The sequence below is a fragment of the Dromiciops gliroides genome, chromosome 4 (assembly GCF_019393635.1).
Source record: "Dromiciops gliroides isolate mDroGli1 chromosome 4, mDroGli1.pri, whole genome shotgun sequence".
NCBI lineage: Eukaryota > Metazoa > Chordata > Mammalia > Microbiotheria > Microbiotheriidae > Dromiciops > Dromiciops gliroides.
Genome location: NC_057864.1, coordinates 408,695,297 through 408,715,669, shown reverse-complemented (window position 1 = coordinate 408,715,669; position 20,373 = coordinate 408,695,297). Strand labels below are relative to the sequence as shown.

At 35.2% G+C, this 20,373-nt stretch overlaps 1 protein-coding gene across 4 annotated transcripts in view; it reads left to right on the top strand.

Moving 5' to 3' along the window:
- The window catches only part of PDE10A (phosphodiesterase 10A), an 887,116-nt gene that overhangs the window by 409,453 nt on the left and 457,290 nt on the right, over window positions 1-20,373 (top strand). The gene's annotated exons all lie outside the window — the stretch shown is intronic.

Here is a 20,373-nt window from a genome sequence, read left to right as displayed (position 1 = left end):
ATTGTGAGGATCAATTAAGATAATATTTGTACAGCATTTAGAATAGTTCTAGGCTCATGGTATGTATTTAATAAATGCTTCTACTCTTCCCCTCTGCTTTCCCATAATGTTATAATCAAGGGAAATTTAATATATATGCAATAACAGTGATTGGAATGGGGTCATTTTCAAGGTTGTTGGGATGTTTTCCGAATTTACAAATTGCTAATGGAAATCTTAACAGGTTTGAAGCAGATAGGCCCGTTCATTTTGCTGATCTGTAACAGCCAAGCCAGAGGTGGTTCTATTGTGTAGCTGTGGAGTTCTTATGACAGTGAACTTTATTGAATCAATTATGTACCTGAACTTGGAGCCACAGATACACTCTGATCTCTTTGATAACTTTACTTCCACAATTAAGAATGTTTCTTAAGTAATATGGCCATAAAACTTTCAAGCAAAAAGTATGCCTCCCCTGCGTGGGTAGTAGCCTGCCTTTGGGCATTGTTCTGTGTGCTCAGAAGCTGTAGTGATAGGTGCTTTAGAAATACAGGAGGAAGATGGATCCTTCATGCCACAGTATATGTAATGACGTGGGTGGATATATGTGGGTGGATAGAAAGGAAGGCAAGAGAGATGTAGAACAGCCACACTTAGAATTGTTTTTAGTGCACTAAAGCTTATCATAGTTTAAAATGTCTTTATTCAACTATTGCTTTGAACAGAAATCAAATTCAGGGGGATGGGAAGCAGAGTCACTTGAATGAACTCCTGTTTTATCCAGGGTTATTCACGTTAGCCTGTTTAGATTCTGACCATTTTTTTTATTTTTCAGAAAGTTTGCTAGGTATAAGTATTTGTTCTAAATACAAACATTTTTTTTAAAAGTAGAGAAAATAATGCTTTTGTTCTTCAAGGGCTTGTGATTTTATCCGCGTGGGTACTTTTCTTTTCCATAATGGCTAACTCTATCATTTTGATATATTCTAGGAATAGTATAGTCTAGTGAAAGGAACACTGGTCCTGCAGTCAGAATTTGCCATAGCAATTCCAAAAGATAATAGACCCCCAGCAAAAAGAGAAAGACAGAGAAATTCCATTTTAAATAACTGTAGACAATAAAAAAAATACTTGGTAGTCTACCTGTTGAGACAAACCCAGGGATTATATGAGCGCAATTACAAAATACTTTTCACACAAATAAAGTCAGATATAAATGAATGAAGAAATATTAATTGCCCATGGGTAGACTGAGCCAATATAATAAGAATGACAATCCTACCTGAATCAATCTACTTATTCAATTCCATACCAAATTACCAAAGAATTGTTTTATAGAGCTAGAAAAGAAATAGTAAAATACTTCATCTGAAAGAACAAAATGTCAAAAATATCACTGGAATTAGTGGGGAAAAATGTGAAGAAAAGTGGCCTAGCACTATATTACAAAATATAATCATCAAAACAATCTGGTACTAGTTAAGAAATAGAGCAGAATAGATTAGGTACAAAATACACAGTAGTAAATGACCATAGTGATCTAGTGTTTGATAAACCCAAAGATTCAAGCTTTGGGGGTAAGAATTCACCACTAGACAAAAATTTCTGGTAAAACTGGAAAGCAGTTTGGGAGAAAGTAGACATATACCAATATCTCACAATGCATACCAAGATAAGATCAAAATGGATACATGATGTAGATATAAAGGGTGATATCACATGTAAATTAGGGAAGCATGAAAATATGTTTCTGTTATATATGTGGAAAAGGGAAGAGTTATGACCAAACTAAGAGATAGAGAGTATTATGGGAAATAAAGTAGATAATTTTGATTACATGAAATTAAAAGGTTTTTACACAAACAAAACTAATGCAGATAAAATTAAAAGGAAAGGGGGGGAGGAGTACAACAAGTTTCCCAAATAAAGGTCTCATTAATCAGATATATAGAGAACTGAGCCAAATTTATAAAAATAAAAGCCATTTCCCAGTTAATAGTCAAAGCATATGAAGAAGCAGCTTTCAGAAGAAGAAATCAAAGCTATTAATTGTCACATGAAAAAATGCTCTAAATCATTACTGATTAGCTAAATGCAAATTAAAACAACTCTAAGATACTACCTTACACCTATCAGATTGGTTAAGATGACATAAAAGGAAAATGACAAATTTTGGAGAGAATGTGGAAAAATTGGGACATGAATGATGTATTTGTGGAATTGTGAACTAGTCCAACCATTCTGGAGAACAATTTGGAACTACTCTGAAAGGGCTATAAAATCGTGCATAACTTTTTGACCCAGAAATACCACTACTAAGTCTGTATCCCAAAAAGATGAAAGAAAAGGGAAAAAGACCTATTTATACAACAAACATATTTATAGCCATTCTTTTTGTGGTGGCAAAGAATTAGAAATCAAGGGGATGCCCATTAATTGGAGAATGGCTGAACAATTTGTGCTATAAGATTGCTATGGAATACTATTGTACTATGAGAAATGATGAGTAGTTGGTTTCAGAAAAATCAGGTAAGACATATAAACTCATGTCAACTGAAGTGAGCAAAATCAGGAAAACATTGTACACATTAAGCAATATTGTATGGATGATCAAATGTGAGACTTAGCTACTCTGATCAAGATAATGATCCAAGACAGTTCCAAACGACCCATGATGAAAAATTCTATCCACCTCCAGAGAGATCTGAAAACTTTGAATTAAGATTGAAGTATAATTTTTTAAACTTTATTTTTATTAGTTTGTATTTTCCTTTGCAACATGGCTAACATGCACATGTTTTTTAACGACATCACAGGTATAATTGAAATAAAAGTGCTTGCCTTCTCAAGAAGTGGGGAGGGAGAGAATTTGGAACTCTAAAGTTTAAAAAAAATGACTGTTAAAATGTTTTTACACGTAATTGGGAAACATTTAGTAAAAGAAATAAAGTTATTTAAAAATAAGACAAAAGGTCAAGTCCTAAAGGGCTTGGTCTTCACATGTTATTGTGACAAAGTAATTGTCTTCTGGTCAACCTGAAGATGAGTTGCTCTCACTTAGCAACCCATATATGAAGCTCTTCCATATTGATCAGACCCTCTGGAATTGGTACTCTGCTTCCAAAACTTTCATGATCCCATCTATACTCCCTACCATGATGAAGTATCAAAGTACCTCTCTTGAAGGAGGTAGTTAGATAGACATACACATATATGTTGTAGCTAATTCCTTCCAACTAGTTAATATCTACCAATAATCACCAAAATTATTTAACTATGTTTCTGTTTGTACTTTTATTCTTATCCTAATTACTAGAGCCTGTTGGCTGCAGTTTAAAAAAAAAAGGAGGAAGTCGCTGCTATATTATGCTAAGGTATTTTCCCAGAAACTTTGAAAAATCCAAATAACCTTGAAAGCAAAACAGTAAATATAAGCATAGTTTGTTACTTAATTTGGCTCAAAACAGTATCCATTTACTTTTTTGGGGGGGTGGGGGCATCAATGGGCGTTAAGTGACTTGCCCAGAGTCACACAGCTAGTAAGTATCAACTGTCTGAGGTCAGACTTGAACTCAGGCCCTCCTGAATCCAGGGCTGGTGCTTTATCTACCTAGCTGCCCACCCCCTCCATTTACCTTTAAAAAACTCATAAGATCTATGGTTTCATTCATGTAGGTTATCCTTCCATTGTTTAAGATCTCAAACGGTGTTCCCAGACAATGTTCAGGAATTTCAATGGCCAAAATTTTCTACCCCTGGTGGCAACTCTTCTGATGATGGCCCTCTTTGAACTTATCCAGACTGATCTTTGAATAAAAACATATCACATGAGCCAGACTTAAAGCTCTTCTGCTTTATTATGAGCAAAGTTTGTGCTCATCGTCTTCTACCTTAAAACCACTCCTATGCCAAATGTCTTTATTTTTTAGCTCATCCTCCTCACCCAGGCTTATAACCTGCCTTCTCTATCTTATCCCCCATATTCAATCAAATGTCAAGTCTTGTCATTTTTACCTCCAAAACATATCATTTATCTGTCACAAAGCCACCACCCTGGTTCAGGCACTCATCATCTTTGCCATCTGTGACTATTGCTACTACTTTCTCATTGAACTTTTCCACTCTGTTTTTTCTCCAAATTAGCCTCCACATAACTAGCAAAATAATCTTATCATAGCCTTAATTTGACCACATCATTCCGTCGCCCATGACACTTTAATGGCTTCCTATGGCCTCTAGGAGAACAAACAAACTCTGATTGGCATTTAAAGTCTTTCATGAATTTTCTTTGGATGATCTTTCCAGAGTTGTTGCACATGATTTCCTTTTGCTCAGTCACTGTTTATAGAATCACTCAATTTTAGAGCTAGAATAAGATATCTAGTCTAGTACATACCCCCAAAGCATTCACTACTACAGTATATGAGTATATGGTCATCCAGCTTCTGCTTGAAGACCACCAATCAAAGGAAACCCCTTACCTCCCAAGGCAGTCAATTAAACTTATGGATAATTTTAGTCACTTCAGAACTTTTCCACAATGGAAAAACATTTTTTTAGTCAAACTCTCTATTTTCTGTTCCTGGAACCACAGAATTCCATCTACCATCCCTGTGCCTTGCACTCATAAATAGAATATACTCTGTTCTTTCCTTTGCCCTTTAGAATTCATATATCTGGGGGCAGCTAGGTGGCACAGTGGATAAAGCACCGGCCCTGGATTCATGAGTACCTGTGTTCAAATCCGGCCTCAGACACTTGACACTTACTAGCTGTGTGACCCTGGGCAAGTCACTTAACCCCCATTGCCCCACAAAAAAAAAAAAGGATTCATATATCCATGGGTTAGCTCAGGTTCCATCTCTGAAGACAGTCTTTCTTGAGCCTCTTAATTTCCATGCCTGCATCTTCTCCTTATATTATCATGAACTTACCTGTTTACTTTTGTATCCTTTCTATCTCCCTCAATTAAATGTAAGCTCCTTAAGACTAAAGTCTATTGGTATATCAGTATTTATGTTCCCTGCACATCATATAGTGCTTAGTAAATGTTTGTTAGACTTGATTAAAAGACAAATATTAAGACTAGTTTTGTGGTCTGATGTTTGTCCACAGAATGAATGAACAAATGCAAAGGCTTTTATTAAGTACCCAAGTATAAATGACTATGATAAAAGACTAGGAACACACAAACATAAAAGTGAGACAATCTGCCCTCAAAGAGCTTGCATTCTAATAGGGGGAAATAGTACATAGAGGGGAGTGATGATCAAGGAAGGGAATCAGTAATCAAGGAGAGACTGAAATGATGAGTTGATCCATAGGCGGTCAATTGACATGGTTTTTCCCCATGATAAAAATTTTGTAAACCTTCAAGGAAGCCTTTTCCCAAACATTCTAGTACACTAACCGGAAATGATGAGGGATGCTTTCTTCATACCCAGAAATAAAGAGAATGAGTGCAATGAAAGAGAAGGTACTAACTACCAGGAAGGGAGCAGTGACTTATTGTGTTAATACAACGAAAGTCATCTGTAATGTTTTGAATGCTGCTTACAAGTCAAAGGACATTGATAATAGCAGTGAAGCTGATTTCCTAGAGACTGAGAAAATAGAAAATGGCATTTGAGAAGATAGTTCATTTTGGAGAAAGTCAATCCTGTTTCCTGCCAGAGAAATACCCCAAAAGTAAACTGGCATAAGGAACATTTTTGGGAAAGCAAGTGAGCATATTTGAGGTATCTTGTGGGGTGAGTACCTGTGTAGTCTTCTTCCCATAACAATATCCATTTACATCACAGTCCTATGATATATTAATAGAATGACTCTGAGTTGTTAAGTTAAATTTTCTTTTTGTTTTACTTTCTGTTTTTTTAAATAATGTAAATGTTTTTATTTTTATTTTTTTAAGTAATACACATTTTTATTTATAGTTTTGAGTTCCAAATTTTGTCCCTCCTTCCTTCCCTCCTCTCCCCCCTCCCTAAGCCAGTAAGCAATCAAATATGGGTTATACATGTATGATTATGTAAAACATTACCATATTAGTCATTTTGCACAAGAAAACTTGAATGAAAGAAAAAATGAAAGAAAGTCAAAAATAGCATGCTTTATTCTGTGTTCCATCAATATCAATTCTTTCTTTGAAGGCGGATAGTTTGTTTCATCAACAGTCCTTTGGGATTATCTTGGATCATTGTATTGTTGAGAACAGTTGTCATTCACAGTTCTTCACCAAACAATATTGTTGTCTCTGTGCACAACATTTTCTTGATTCTGCTCACTTAACTATACATAAGTTCATACAAATCTTTCCAGGCCTTTCTGAAATCATCCTGCTTGTCATTTCTTATAGCACAATAATATTCCATTACTATCATATACCACAACTTGTTTAGCCATTCCCCAGTTAATGGGCATTCCTTTGATTTCCAATTCTTAGGCACCACAGAAAGAGCTGCTAGAAATATTTTTTTTTATACAAATAGGTCTTTTTTTCTTTTGGGGGAGATATCTTTGAGATATAAACCTAGTCATACTATTGCTGGATCAAAGGGTATGCACAGTTCTATAGCCCTTTGGGCATAGTTCCAAATTGCTCTCCAGAATGGTTGGATCTTTTCACAACTACACAAGAGTGGATTAGTGTCCCAGCTTTCCCAACATCTAATATTTTCCATTTTTATTATATTTGCCACCCTGATATGTGTAAGGTCATACGTTATAGTTGTTTTAATTTGCATTTCTCTGTCCAGTAGTGATCTAGAGCATTTTTCATATGATTATAGATAACTTTGATTTCTTCATCTTAAAACTTCCTGTTCATATCCTTTGACCATTTATCAATTGGGGAATGATTTGTATTTTTATAAATTTGACTCAGTTCTTTATATAATTGAGATATGAGACCTTTATCAGAAAATTGGTTTCAAAAATTCTTTCCAGTTTGATGCTTTCCTTGTTATCTTGGTTATATTAGTGTTGTTTGTACAAAAACTTTTTAAATTTTGTTTAATCAAAATGATCTGTTTTACATTTTGTTTTACTCTCTATATCTTCTTTGGTCCTAAATTCATCCTCTGCCTATAAGTCTGACAGATAATCGATTCCATATACTCTTAATTAGCTTACAGTATCATCCTTTATGTGTAAATCTTGTACCCATTTTGTCCTTATTTTAGTATATGGTGTGAGATGTTAGTCTATACCTAGTTTCTGCCATTTAAGTTAAAATTTCAATATTGATCTGAATCTTGGTTGTATGACCTATAATTAGTGGTCTTTTTCATTTTTTTCCTTTTTAAATAGATCTTACTTTAGGAGAGTAGTTTAATTTGGGGCTGGCCTGTATTCATACCAATATGGAATATTCAGTAAGCTTTATTTAAGAAGGTCCAGTAGTAGGTAATGCATTTCAGAAAGATTTCAATTAAAATAAATAAGCAGTTTAAAATTCTGGCACTTAGTTAAACTAATTTTCTAACAAACTTGCTTATTCATAATGTCCCATCCACCTTTCTCTTTCCCATATAGGATGATGCTGAGTGACTGAAGTATAACTGTATTAAGACTGACAGAAAACTAGAGCATGAGTTTTCCCCTGTTCTTTCTTAACTTAGCAAATATTTAAGTGCCTTCTACGGTAGGGCAAGGCACAGCTGACTGGGGTCAGTTTTGTTTTTGTTTTGTTTCCTAATCAGTAATTACTTTTTTATGTATAAAATTATTGCTCCAAAGGAGCTACCCAAAACATAAAGTCTGCATACACAGTGGGACTGTTTACTGCCACTGTTTCCCAGAAGGGAGGATCTTAAAAGATGCAGGAAATTAGTGAAAACTTATTTCTACTTATACTACAAGTGATCAGCACCATTCTACCTGCCCTTTGAGATCTGATTTGGTCTCTTATTCTTATTTTCTGTCTTATGCATAAATATTCAGTCCCCTGGACTTGGATTATAGCGTCAATATTTTCAGTGACGATGAACAACCTTTCCAGTAGGACTTAGAAAAACAGATAATGGAGCTCAAAAAGACTTTAGAGGTCATCTCCAAGAATCATCTCTTTTTAAAAAAATGTATTAGTGTCTTTTATTTCATAACAGCTATCTCTAGAAAGCTGCGCCCCTCCCATTCCTCTACAAATTGAATCCTTTCTTTTAACAAAAAGAAATAATCAGAAAATGCTCTCCAAATCCAGAACAAAAGAACTATGGAATCTAGATGCAGATTGAAACATACTATTTCTACTTTTTTTTGTTTTTGTTTTGTTTTTCCTTTTGGCTCTGATTCTTCTTTCACAGCATGACTAATGCAGAAATATGTTTAATGTGATTGTACACATATAACCTGTATCAGATTGCTTGCTGTCTTGGGGAGGGGGAAAGGAGGGGAGGGAGGGAGTAAAATTTGAAACTAGAAATCTTATAAAAACAAATGTTGAAAACTATCTCTACGTGTAACTGGAAAATAATAAAATACTTTTATGAAAAAAGGGAAAAAAGAAATAATCAAACAAAATCATTCTATACAGTGCTTTCACCTATACTATATACAACATACCACCCTGGTAGTCCCCTTCGACTCCGCCATTCAGAGGAAAGTTTGTTTTACTTTTTATTCTCTGATCTTTCAGCTATTCAAAGTTTGGCATCTATCTAATATTCTAATTTAAATTATAATTATTTAAAATAAATTATTAAGTTGTAATTAATTTACTTCACCTTAATTTATGTTGCACAAGTTCATATAAATCTTCCTACATTTCTCTGCTTCATGCTTATCAGTTCTTACTACATAGTAATTAGTATTACATTATATACCATATTTTCAGCCATTACATAATTCAACTCAATTCACCACCCACTTTAGTTCTTTCCTATCCCAAAGAATATTGTTGTGAATGTTTTTGTAGGTACTGAACTGTTGTCTTTGACCTACATGTTGTGTGTGTGTATATATGTGTACATATATACATATTTATACACACATATATGCCTTATAGTGGAATCACTAAGTCATTCTTTTTTTACATAATTCTAAATTGAAACAGAATAGTTGGACCAATTCATAGTTTCACCTGCATTGTATTACTATGGCTATATTCCTGCTCTAATTCTAATATTGATTATTCCTATTTGTTGTCATTTTTACCAATCTGTAGGCTGTGAGTGAAACGTAAGTTGTTTTAATTTGCATTCTCTTACTATTAGTGACTTGGAGTATGGTTTTGTATGATCATTTATAATTTGTTGGAAACATTTTGTTTGTACTATTGACAACTTATCTATTGGGGAATAGCTCTTGATGTTATAGATTGGAATCAATTTCTAGTATATCTTGGATATACAACTTTTATCAGTGATATATGATGCAAATGTTTTCCCCAGTTTCTCTTCTTATTCTATTTTAACTAATTTTATTCAGGCAAAGGCACTTTAATTCTATATAATTAAAATTATGTATTTTATCTTTCATGATAAATCTGTCTTTTGTTTGATTAAAAATTCTGCCTCAATTCTTAGTTATAAGAGGTATCTCTTCCTCTTCTTTTTTTGATGATAGCCTTTTTATGTTCTTGACATGAATACATTTAAAGTTTATTGTAGTATAAGATACTACGTGTTGATTTAAACCTAATTGCTGTATTCCAATTTTCCTTGAAGTTCTTAACCAAAAGGCAATCCTTCTCCCAGTAATTTATGCTGTCAAATTTATCAAACATTGGACTATTTTAGTTGCTTTTTTGGTTATATAAATCTATTTGTTTGTTGCTTTTCAAAAAAATTCAATACCAAATAGCTTTGATAACTACTATCATATATCATAGTTGCGATCTGATAATACTATGCCCCCTTCTTTTCTACTTCTAATTATTATGCAAGCTTCTAGATCTTTTGCTTTGTCCTATGAATTCTGATAGTATTTTGTACAGTCCTGTAAAGTATTGCCTAAATCTATATAGTAATGTCAGTTTTATTGTATTGGAGACCCATCCATGTGTAGTAGAGATTACTCTAATTGTTTCTCTTCCTTTAATTCTTTGAAATATTTTACAATTATATTGATGTAAGACATATAATATAATTCATCCATTTCCCAGTTGATAGACACTCCTCTTTGTTTCTAGTTCTTTGCTACAACAAAAATGACTACTGAAAATATTTTTAATATATGGCTCTTTTTCTTGGTTCTTTCATCTTTTGGGGGGTAGACTTATAATAGTAGTATTGCTGAATTAACGGTTATGTATAGTTAAATGATTTTGAGGACATAGTTCAAATTACTTTTGAGAATGACTGGACCTATTTATAGGTTTTCCAATTTATATTACATTAGTAAGTTCATTTTTTGCGGCCCCTCTCTCAATTATATCCCTTTTTCTGTAATCTTTAGCAATACAGTGGGATGAGGTAGAATATCTCAATTGCTTTTTTGTGTGTTTTAGTGATTTGGAGCATTTTTCTTCATATAACTATTATAGATTGAATTTCTTCCTTTGAGAATTACTCATTTATATTTTTGGATCATTAAGGAAATGCTACAATACCCTATTATTTATATATAGTTGAATCAATTCTTTATATATCTTAGATATTAGAGAAACTCACCACAAAGATTTTTTTCCCTTCAAATTTTAACTATATTGACTGTTTGTACAAAACTTTTCAATTTAATATAATCAAGATTATTGGTTTTATCTTCTTGATCTTCTCTATCCCTTGTTTGTTCACAAACTCTCTAACCATAGTTATGATAGGTATTTCCTTCCTTGCTCTTCTGGTTTGTTTAAAATTTGACCTGTTAAATCCAAGTCATGTCATGTATCCAAGAGCTTATTTTGGTATATGGTATGAATTTGTTAGCTTAAGTCTAATTTCTATCAGACAGCTTTCCAGTTTTCTAAGTCATTTTTGTCAAATGGTAAGTTCTTTCCCTACCAGATGATATTTTTCAGTTTACTGACCACTAACTACTATGTTGATTTGCTTACATATTATTTGCTTAATCTTTTCCACCAATCAGCTTCCTTACTTTTTACCCAGTGCCAAATTGTTCTGATGATTACTGTTTTGTAGTATAGTTTGAGATCTGGTATTGCTAGGCTGACTTCTTTTGGACTTTTCCCCATTATTTCCATTGAGGTTGTTGATCCTTTGTCTTCCAAATATTATTATTCTTATTCTTTGCATATCCAAAATATAACCATTTGGTAATTTGATTGTCATGGGCATTATCGTTATTGTTCAGTCATGTCTGACTCTTTGTGACACTGTGGATATAGCAAACCAAGATTTTTCATGGGGTTTTCTTTGCAAAGATGCTAGAATGGTTTGCCATTTCCTTTTCCTGTGGATTAAGGCAAACAGTAGTTAAGTGACTTGTCCAAGGTCACACAGCTAGTAAGTGTCTGAGGCCAGATTTGGGCTCTGGTCTTCTTGATTCCAAGACTAGTAATTTATCCACTGAGCCAAATAGCTGCCTTGAACTATTATGGTACTGAGTATATAAATTTATTTAGGCAATATTTTTATTCTTTATATACTTGCATATCCTAACCACGAGCAACTAATGGACCTACAATTATTCAGGTCTGTCTGTAGAGAGAGTATTTTGTAGTTGTATTCATATAGTTTATATATTGGTCTTGTTAAATAGACTCAAATATTTTATATATTCTATACTTATTTTGAAAGGAATTTCTATTCTACAAAAATTAACTGAAGAAAAGAACTCCTTAAAAATAGAACTGGACAAATGGAAAAAATGGTACAAAAGATCCCCCAAAATTTAGAATTTTAAAATTCTCAAACATAAGAATTGGGCAAGTGGGGACAGCTAGGTGGCACGGTGGATAAAGCACTGGCCTTGGATTCAGGAAGACCTGAGTTCAAATCTGGCCTCAGCCACTAAACACTTGCTAGCTGTGTGACCCCAGGCAAGTCACTTAACCCCCATTTCCCCACAAAAAAATTTTTAAATATAAAAGTGTAGGGGGCAGCTAGATGGCGCAGTGGACAGAGCACCAGCCCTGGATTCAGGAGGACCTGAGTTCAAATCCATTCTCAGACACTTCACACTTACTAGCTGTGTGACCCTGGGCAAGTCACTTAACCCCCATTGCCCCGCACAAAAAAAAAAAATGAAGAAGAAGAGGCAACCCAAACAATGATGAATATTAAAAGGGAACAAGAGCCTTGCCCAGTCGTTGTTATCATTATAATGGGGCAGCTAGGTGGTGCAGTGGATAGAGTACCCGCCTTGGATTCAGGAGGACCTGAGTTCAAATCCGAACTCAGACACTAGCTGTGTGACCCTGGGGAAGTCACTCAACCCCAATTGCCTCACCCAAACCCCCCCCCAAAAAAAAACAAAACAAAAGTGTAAGCTACTGACTACATGAGACATCAAGAAACAAACGGAAACAAAAGACTGAAAAAAATAGCAGAAAATATGAAATATCTCATTGGAAAAATAACTGACTAAGAAAATAGATCCAGGAAAGATATTTTAAGAATTATTAAGTTACTTGAAAGTCATGATCAAAAAAGAACCTAGGTATTGTTAAGGGCTAAAATTCTAGCTAAACTGTCTAAAATATCTAATGAGTGGTTGCCAATAAATTATAAGCTTTAGCAAGAGTTAGACTTTTAAGCATTTATTAAGGAGAATAAGAATTTGGTAAAGAGAGAGAGAAAGGCCTAGATTTCTATCTATTAAAGGGAGAGCACATTTTTAGCTCCCTTCTCCACCAGAGTCCAGAGGAAAGAGCGCCTCTGTCTCCTCCTTCCTCCTCCCACTAGTCCGCGTCACTTCCTGATACCAAAGAAAAGACTCCTGGTCTTGCCCTCAAAGACCTTTGCTTCATGGGCAGAACTCTTCTACAGTTAGTATCCAGCAGGTGGCGTTATTCCAATCGTTACAGTATCATCTTGTAAGAAATTATCACAGAAAACTGCCCTGATATTCTATACCCAGAAGGTAAAATGGACATTGAAAAAATCCACTCATCTCCTCCTAAAAGATATCCCAAAATGAAAACTCCCAGGAATATTATAGCCAAATTCCACAACTCCCAGGTCAAAGAGAAAATACTGCAAGCAGCCAGAAAGAAACAATTCAAATATTATGAACTCAGTCAGAATCACACAAGATTTAGCAGCTTATACATTAAAAGAGTATAGAGCTTGGAATATGATATTCCAAAGGGCAAAGGAGCTAGGATTACACTAAAAATCACCTATCCAGCAAAACTGAGTACAATCCTTCAAGTGGGGAAAAAATGGGTATTCAATGAAATAGAGGTCTTTCAAGAGTTCCTGATATAAAAAAAAACAAAAACAAAAACAGAGCTGAATAGAAATTTTGACTTTCAAATATAAGCCACAAGCAAAGAATAAAAAGGGAAGCATGAAAGGGAAACCATAAGAGATTCAATAAGGTTAACTGTTTACATTTCTGCATGGGAAGATGATACTTATTGCTCCTAAGAACTTTATCATTATTAGGGCAGTTAGAAGGAATATAGATAGAGGGCATGTTGTTGTTGTTTGTCTTTCATTCTCAAAGAAGACCATGACATTGGGATGATGTCATTACTTGTACTGAATTGGATTTTAAGTAAAGGAGGGCTGTTTGCAAGGTCAGCAACCTCAGTCTCTCACCCAGAGCCATCTGGGTCTAGTGTCAAGATATATATCAGGATGACTGCAGATGGCCCTGGATGAAGGCAATTGGGGTTAAGTGACTTGCCCAGGATAACATATCTAGTAAGTGTCTGAGGTGAGATTTGAACTCAGGTCCTCTTGACCCCAGGACCACTGTGCCACCTAGCTGCCCCTGACAGAGGGTATGGATGTGTATTGAATATGAATGGATGATATCTAAGAAAATAAAATTAAGGTGTGAGAAAGAGGAATGGAGGAAAGGAGAAAGAAAGAAAGAAGTAAAATGGGGTAAATTATCTCACATACAAGACATATGAAAGAGCTTTTACAGTGGAGGGGAAGATGGGAGTGGTGAAGGGAGCACTTGAACCTTACTATTTGTCTATAGAAATCTATCTTACCCTACAGGAAAGTAGGAGAGGAAGGGAATAGGACTGAGAAAAGAGAGGGCAGATAAGGCGAAGTAATAGTCTGAAACCAAATACTTTTGAGGATGGGCAGGGTGAAGGGAGAGACAGAGTAGTATAAATGAGGAAAAACAGAATGGAGAGAAATATATAATTAGTAATCATAACTGAAACATTACAGTAAGTTTTTTGATAAAGGCCTCATTTCTCAAATATATAGAGAATTGAGTCAAATTTAGAAAAAGTAAGAGCCATTTCCCAGTGGATGAATGGTCAAAGAATATGAATAGGCATTTTTTAGATGATGTAATCAGTTATCTGTAGTCATATAAAAATGCTCTAAATCACTTTTGATTAGAGAGGTACCTCCCCTCACTTAACAGATTGATGAATTTAACAGAAAAGAAAAATGACAAATGTTGGTGGAGTTGTGAACTGATTCAACAATTCTGCAAAGCAACTTGGAACTATGCCCAAAGGGCTATAAAATTATGCATAGTATTTTACCCTATAAAACCATTTTTGTTGTTGTTCACTTGTTTCAGTCACATCCAACTCTTCATGAACCCATTTGGGTTTTTTTGGCAAAAATATTGGAATAGTTTGCTTTTTTCTTCTCCAGCTCATTTTGTAGATGAGGAAACTGAGGCAAATAGGATTAAGCGAGTAGCCCGGGGTCACACAGCTAATAAAATATATAAAGTGTGAGAAAATAATGGGTTTTGGAATGCCCAGAGGCCCCCCTGTTGGAGGGGATTATATTAAGATTGATTGGATTGACTCTGCTAATTGACTCACTTGAAACTGACTTGATTGAAACCACACCTACCTAAGAGCCTGGACCTCAGGGTGCATGTTCTCTGAATTCTGACCTTGGCACATTCTACTCATGGACTGCTCTCAAGTCCAGTAAACCAATAGATTCAGGTGATGCTAGCCAATTAGCTTGAAGCAGTGTGTAAGAACCGCCACTCCTCCAGACCCAGAGGAGGCTTCCGCACTCAGTTACTCTCTCAGAGGCACTCTTAGTGGCAGAGGACTTAGAGGAAGAAGCAGGCCAGGCTGAGCTCTATTCTCTCCTGTAGGCTAGATAGGCCTTCTGAACTTTCAGAGACATGTATGCTCTCTTTACTAATATTTAATGTACTTTAATAAATGCTTAATGCCCCCAAACTGGTGCTAAAGTTTCTAATTTATACATAACAACTATATTAGAAACCCCAGCTAATTTTCCCTACACTTGGGATAGAAATAGGGCAACCACATATAGTTTTACTCACCACAAAGGGCAAATTTGAACTCGGGAAGAAGAATCTTCCTAACCTGGCCAGTCACTCTATCCACTGTACCACCTAGCTACCTACAGCAATACTGGGTCTATATTTCAAAGACATTTTTTTAAAAAAGGAAAAGGACCTTTTTGTAAAAAATAAATAAATATTTATTGTAGCTCTTTTTGTGGTGGCAAAAAATTGAAAATTGAGATGATATCCATCAGTTGGGAAATGGCTGAACAAATTGTGGTATATGATTATGATTAAATACACTTTTACTATAAGAAATGATACACAGGATGATTTCAGAAGAACCTGGACTTGCATGAACTGATGCAAAGTGAAATGAGCAGAACCAGGAGACCATTATAAACAATAACAAGAATATTATATGATGATCAACTGTGAATGATTTAGCTATTCTTAGCAACACAATGATCCGAGACAATTCCAAAGGACATATGATGAAAAATGCTATCTATCTACAAAGAGAAATCTGTTGGAGTCTAAATGCAAATCAAAGCAAACTTTTAAACTTTCTTCATTTTTCCTTGGGTCTGTTTGTATTTTCTTCATAACTAATATAGAATATGGTTTGCATGACTTCACACGTATAACCTATATAAAACCCTTTGCCTTCTTAGTGTGTGTATGGGGGGAGGGGAATGTGAGAGTAGGGAAGGAGACAGATTGGATTTGCGGTAGGTAGTATGAGAGATAGTGAGGAATCAAGGATGATACCTAACTTTGGTGCCTGGAATGGGGAGAAGCTTTAGGGAAAAGACAATGAGTTCAGTTTTAGCCATGTTGATTTTAATGCGTCTACTAAACATCCATTTCAAGGTATCTGAAAGAAAGGTTAATGGAGAGGTTAGGGCAGGAGAGAGAGATTTGATAATCATCTTTGTAAAGATAATAATTGACTCCATGATGCTGATGAGATTACCAAGTACCATAGAGGAAGGAGAGAAAAGGGCCCAGGACAGAGCCCTGGGAGATACCCTTGCTTAGTAGGCATGTCCTGAATAAGGATCCAGTAAAGAAGCAGTCTAATAGGTAGGAGGAGAACCATGAGAAAGTGATATCCCAAAAACCTAGCAAAAAGAGAGTATCAGGGAGGAGGTGATTGACAACATCAAAGGCTATAGTAAGGTCAAGAAGGATAAAAATTGAGAAAAGGCCACTGTATTTGGCAATTAGGAAATCATTGGTAACTTTGAAGAGAACAGTTTCAATCGAATGATAAAATTAGAAGCTGGATTATGGGGAGTAAAAAAGAGTGAGGGGAGAGTTACTGGTGACATCTGATGCAGTAATATAATGTAACCTCTTTCTTAAGGAGTTCAACCACAAAAGTCAGAAGAAATATAGGATGATAGCAGAAATGGAAGAATCAAATGAGGATTTTTTGAGGTGGAGGAAGACATTGGGATGTTTATATGCAGTAGGGAAAGAACCAGTAAACAGGGAGAGATTAAAGATAAGGAAAAGGAGAGATTGCAGAGGGAGGAATCTGTTGGATGAGATGGGATCACTTGTGCAAATAGAGGGGTCCTTGGCAAGGAATCAGGTCCACTTTTTCATGTAAGATAAAGGTAAAGGAGGAAATAGTAGCAGAAAATACCTGAGTAATACAAGATGAGGAAGAAGAGAAAGAGCTCTTTGTGAATAGCCTCATTTTTTTCCATAAAATGAGTCAAGCTTTTCAGTTGAGAGGGTGTGGGGAGGGGAAGTCATAGGAAATTTCATGAGGGACACAAAATCTTGAGAGTGCACGATAGTGATTTGATAATGGAGTTGATTTTTTTAAAGAAATAAATTCCCCCCCTGCTTTGACTGTATCCCAATATTTTTAATATAGTCTCATTATCATTTTCTTTTATTAAATTATCTATTGCTTCTATGAGTTACTCTTTGGTCCCCTCATTTCTTAAGATTAAGTTTAGTGTCTAATTTTAATGCTTTCTTCAAATTTCTTTCATTGAATATGATTTTTATTGCATTGTGATTAATAGAGGATGTGTTCAGTTTGTCTGCAGTTGTCTATGAAGTGTTCATGCCCTAATTCATGGTCAGGTGTTGTTGAGTTTCTTAATGCCCTAATACATTGTCAGCTTTTTGTTTAAGCTGTCAGGCACAGTTGAGAATATGCAAATATATATTGCCATTCAGTCTTTGCCAGAGAGCTCTCATATCTTACTTTCTAAAAATCTATTCAGTTTCTTTCTTGCTTATCTTTTTGTTAGATTTGTCCAGCTCTTAAAAGGGGGGGGGGGTTATATCAAAATTCCCAACTATGATTATTTTACTGCCTGTTTCTCCTTATGATTTATTTATCTTTTCCTTTAAGCATTCAGATTTGCTACATACACCTATATACATATATGTATATATAGAGAGATACTAAGAATTGATATTGGTGCAGCTAGGTAGCACAGTGGATAAAGCATTGGCCCTGGATTCAGGAGGACCTGAGTTCAAATTCAGCCTCAGACACTTGAAACTTAGTAGCTGTGTGACCCTGGGCAAGTCACTTAACCCTCATTGCCCTGCCCCCCCCCAAAAAAAAAAGGTTATTAATTCATTGTCTATAATTCTCCTGTTTATCTCCTTTACTGAAGCCTATTTTTATTATTGCCTTGTCAGGGATTATAATTTCTATCCCTGCTTTTCTTTTTAAATTCAACTGAGGCATAATAGATTTTGCCCTAGCCCCATATTTTTTCAGCTCTCTGTGAATCTTTGTTACAGATGTGTTTTTGTAAACATTTTTGTAAACATTGATCTTTAAGCCATTCTATCTTCTTCCATTTTGATGTATGTTATCTCAGTCACATTCTTGGTTATAATTATTGTTTATGAATTGCCCTTCATCCTTTCCTGTTATATTTTTTTCCTCTCTTTTCCATCCACTCCACATTTTTACCAAAAGCTTGGTGAAAGTGAGAGTACTCAGCACTATACTTTACAAAATATCCTTTCTTTCCCATTCCCATCTTCTTTTTTCACTACATAGACCCTGATCACAGGTTCCTCCCCTTCCCCTTCTTTCCTTTTAACCCTCTCTTCATCATCTATCACTTGAAATTGAAGTTTGTTTTACTTATATCTAATCCCTTCCTGAATCTCTATTTTATTTCACCCCTTCCTTCTTCTAAATCCTTCCTGTTTCCTTGTTGAGTTGAATATATTTCACCTGAAATTATATCTGAGTGTTTTAGTATATGTGTGTTCAACCCTTCCTTGTCTAGTTCACATTCAAGTGGGGTCCATGTGTAGCCCCTTTCCTCCATATTTGTATACTTCTTTTACATTCCGGTTATATGAGAAAGTAAGTTTACCCCCTTTTCTCTCCTTTTCTTCCTGATATATTCCATTACCCCTCCATTTTCTTTCTTCTCTTTATTTAACCAAAAAATAACCCCAACATTTTGGGGCTATTTTATTTAACTCTTTCTGTGACTCTTGATGACTGTATTTTCTAAAGGCACATTTGTTTTTCCTCCCCATATTATAATGTAAAACTTCATCTTTGCAGAGCCCTTTCCTCTTCTGTGTTTATTTACCTTTTCTAGTTTCTCTTGACACCTGTGTTTGCATTTCAAAGTGACTATTCAGCTCTGGTCTTTTCATCTGACACCTCTGCTAGGTATCAGAGGAAGAACAGTGATCAAGATTTTAGTTGCTAAATTTGAACTTATAGTTTGGGAAAAGGATTCCCTAAAACTGTAAAACAGTGGAAGATTATACTTTTCAGTTGGGACTACATATTGGTTGCAATTCTGATTGCTGGCTAGCTAGGTAGCCAGAGCATTTCTTAAACACTTATATGTGCCAAGCACTGTGATAAGCCCTAGAAATATAAATACAAGCAAAAAGAAAAAAAACAATTCCTGCCCTCAAGTAATTTATATTCTAGTGGGATAAGAAAACACATAAAAGGGAACTTAAAAGTGTGTGGAGGGGAGCAACAGCAAGGTTAGGACTAGCTGGAGATGTGATCTAGGGGAAAACTATGAGTAGACCCCATATGGAGTTGTGTAACTGAATGTGAGGGTCACAAAAAATTTGGCAACAGTACAAAGTTATGTATACCTATTTTATATACCTATATACCCGGGGTAGTGTAAAAATTTCTTGGGCCAAAAAGGGGTCATGAGTGGAAATAGTTTAAGAAACCCTATTCTAGGGTATCGTGGGCTGGTTTGATGTGAAGAGGGCTGGTTTGATGTGAAGAGAGCTGGTGTGAGTACTCAAATGGTGGCTTAGGTGGGAACTTACTCATTGGAGTAAGCTAGCATGAAAAGAAAACCCTTAGAAATTAATTGAATCAATTCTCTAGATTCTAGACAAATCTAGTTTTCTTGACCTACATTTTCAAAACGATCATGGAAAAACTTTGACAACTATTAATAAGTTTCCTCTGAATAGTACTAGTTGTCTTCTTACATATTTCATGTGGCTTCTCCTTACTTGCTTTGATATTGCAATTCTAATTTCCCAATTCTGCTACTCTCATAAAAGTAGTTTGGTTTCAGGTAAGCCAGGCTTGATTCCTTTGGGGATCATATCCCTTCCTATAGATCAGCCAAACAGTTTATGTTATCATCCTCCTGCTCAGCCCTGAAATTTGTCTCAGAGGTATAAATTTACTTCTGTTGACGATACAATTTCTGGGGGAACTTCTGGGTGCTCTACCATACTATGTATATATGGATGCATGTATGTGTGCATGCATGCATGGATATATATGTATGGATGTATATGTGTATATATACATATCTATGTGTGTATGTGTATAGGCATGGATGTGTGTAAGTCCCAGACCATCTTCCCTTTTAAGTGGTTTTTCCAAGTTTCCTTCATCCTTAGCTAAAAACAGTCTGCAAACTATTACTCAAATTGAATAACCAGGACAGACTCTATTTACTTTCCTCCCTCTCTCTCTTATCCTTCTTCTTTCCTTCTTTTCCTTTAACTTCTCCCATATTCTTCCTTTGCCCCTTCCCTCACCTCTTTTCCTTCCATTTCTTCTTTCTTTTCTTC